The 2,852-nt window shown below is 40.1% G+C and overlaps 1 pseudogene; it reads right to left on the bottom strand.

Moving 5' to 3' along the window:
• LOC121036635 (ribosomal protein L18-like) lies at positions 1 to 505 on the bottom strand (annotated as a pseudogene).
• Between the last annotated feature and the right edge of the window lie 2,347 nt (positions 506 to 2,852).

The raw sequence follows: 2,852 nt of genomic DNA, 5'->3' as shown, positions 1-2,852 counted from the left end.
TCAGACATGGAGGTCCAGGGCCAACTGGTCGAAGGTGAGGATCTTGCCTCCAGCTTTGAGGATGCAGCTCCCAGCAAGGCTGCTCACATGCGGCACGCACACGCGCACACCTTCACTTTGGGCACCTCCTGGACCCGCAAGTCATTGGTTACCCTCCCGGCAACCACAGAGGTTTTGTTTTCCCCGCCAGGCTGCTTCATCTCCCGGATCATCTGGGAAAGGGACAGAGGTGGCTGGTTTGTGCGACTCATGAACAATCTCTTCAACATAACTTGGTTAAAGGTAGAGTTGGTCCGTCTGGCCAGAAACCGGTGCAGCTTGACCAACAGTCTCAGGTAGATGTCCTGGCTCTTGGGTTCCTTGTGCAGAACCTTTTGGTCCTTATTGTGGCGGATGTCGACTCCCATGATGGCGCCTCCTGCTCGGCCAGGTCCGGAAAGCAAACATTTAAAATTGTTTTAAAAAGACATGGATCTTTTTGGGGCACCAGGGTGGCTCACCCTGTGAAGCGTCTGACTCTTGATTTTGGCGGAGGTCATGATTTCACCATTGAGATTGAGCTCCATGTTGAACTCTGTGCTGACAGCACAGAGCCTGCTTGGGATTCTGTCTCTCCCTCTCTCTTCCTGCCTGTCCTCCACCTCAAAAATAAATAAACTTTTAGAAAAAGAAGATATGGATTTCTCCAGGGTCTACCATTTGGGCTACCTATACTTTCAAAACCTAAAATACTAATTATTTAGCCCTCCTCAGAAAAAAATCCCCAATCTTTACTACAGGGTAGTGCAAATGCAAAGAAGAAGGCCATTTAACTCAGACTACTGGAGGTGGGAGATCGAGAACACTTTATTCCCAGGGAAAGTGATGCTGGAACTGAATCTTGATGGTCAGATACAATTTATCCAGGCTTGGGGAGTGTTGGAGACATGAGAGGAGAAGAAAGCAGGAAAGTGCTTCAAGCAAAGGGAATAGCAGCATGTCAGAAGGCCAGGAGGAATAAAACAGTGTGGTATGTAGGTCAATACAAGTAGCTCAGCATGGCTGTTGTGTCAGGTACGTATCAGAGGAAGGCAATGGTCGGTTCATTAGAAACCAAACTAAAAATTTTATATATAATCCAACATACTGTAGGAACAATGATGAAGTTGAAACCAGGGAGAAAGGCAATGAGATTTACATTTTATAAGAATCACTTGGCACGAATATGTACCAAATACATTGGATAAGGGTAAGAGTTGAGTCAGGAGACAATTAAGAGGTTATCACAGGAATCTGAAAGCTGTTATGAGCCCCTGAACTGAACTGAAGTAGTGGCAGTAGAGATGGAGGAAATATGGGACTTAAAGAATCAACAGGACAGGGAGATTTAATTTTTACGGATGTGGCAAGAGTTGAGGAGATAAGATGACTCCCAGATTTCTGAATTGGGGAAGCAGGTAGATGTTTGTGTTGAATATGAAGATAGAAAACATGGAAGAGTGCATTTGGAGGGCAAGAGGGAGAATTCTGTGGTGCACTTGATGAGCTGAGAGTAGGATGATGGCTAGCATTTTGAACATGTTTGAGTTGTGGACATCTAGCAGAATCTACTGAATAAGTCCTTATATATGCGGGTTTGACAGTTAGGAAAATATTAGGAGTGGAAGTATAGGTTTGACTATTATTTTTATGCCTTTTGAAGGCCACATTTTAATGATCCTTGTCTGTTCCAAATCTTTCCGTGTAGAGTAGGTAAAGACATTTTCTTTAAATTGGTAAGATTAAAGGACAGTAGGATGTTATTCTTTACAATAATGTTATGATATGTTCATTACTATCAGGTAATGAAAATCAACCACCACTTCACTTGTATTTCTCCTCCTACTTTACAAACACTAATTAGTATTCAAATTGCTAATGTGTGGTGAGTAAGAGCTTCACAGAAATTATTCATATACTTCCTGGTTGCTGGGGATCCAATTTATCTACTCAGTTGATGGGACACACAGGAAGTGACTAACACAGGGGTTAAGGTGCATGAAGAAATAAGCAAAGCAAGTAGAATTTCCCTGATTTGAAAACTTACAAGGAATAAAGAAAAAATTTTCCCCTTTGGAATAAGTTTTCGGGTATTTTCCAGGGTTTGATTATCCAGTTGTATCTACATACAATATTTTAATAGTATATATCTTAACAATGAAATGTATTTCTTATTTTTCTGTCTTATTACCAACCTGTGGCTATTTGCAAACAAAGATTCTGTAACATCATTCATTCTCTTGGGCATTGTACTACCCCGTGTACTACTCCTGGTTTACTGAGTCCTGGATATGGAAACTGAGTTCAGCATACCATGCTCTTATCTAACCTTGAGAACAGTCTAGAAATCTTCCCATTGCCATCCCCAAATGTCCTAAACCATTTGAGTCCTTCTCATCCTTCAATTAGGAAAACTGCCGCCCCCCCCCCCCACCATGCTATCATTATTAGTTCAAGTGAGTTAATTTTTCATCACAGTACCTTGTTTGCTTCCTTATTAGAATTGAGCATAACCTGATTTATCTACATTATTTTTTCTCAATTAGACTCAAGAGGAATTTAATTTCATTGATCTTTTCTATTTTGAAAGATTTGTCCTTTGAAAAACTTTTAGCTTTACATTTATTAATTTTTTCTTTCCTAACCTTAAAATCCCATCTTTCTAGTGCTTCTTGTTAATTTTGCTGAACTTTTTAATATTCTTAAGATGTATGCTAAGAATCTACTCCTTTTTTGTTATTTCTTCTTTAATAATGAAAGTATTTAAGGTTTATACTTTCATTCCTTACTGTGGCTTTTGCAGCAGTGTCTCATAGGTTGTTGTTTTGTTTTGT

This window comes from Herpailurus yagouaroundi, unplaced genomic scaffold (genome assembly GCF_014898765.1).
Source record: "Herpailurus yagouaroundi ecotype Mexico unplaced genomic scaffold, PumYag 163, whole genome shotgun sequence".
Lineage (NCBI taxonomy): Eukaryota > Metazoa > Chordata > Mammalia > Carnivora > Felidae > Herpailurus > Herpailurus yagouaroundi.
Note: the sequence above shows the minus strand (reverse complement) of the source record. Positions and strands in the feature narration are given on the sequence as shown.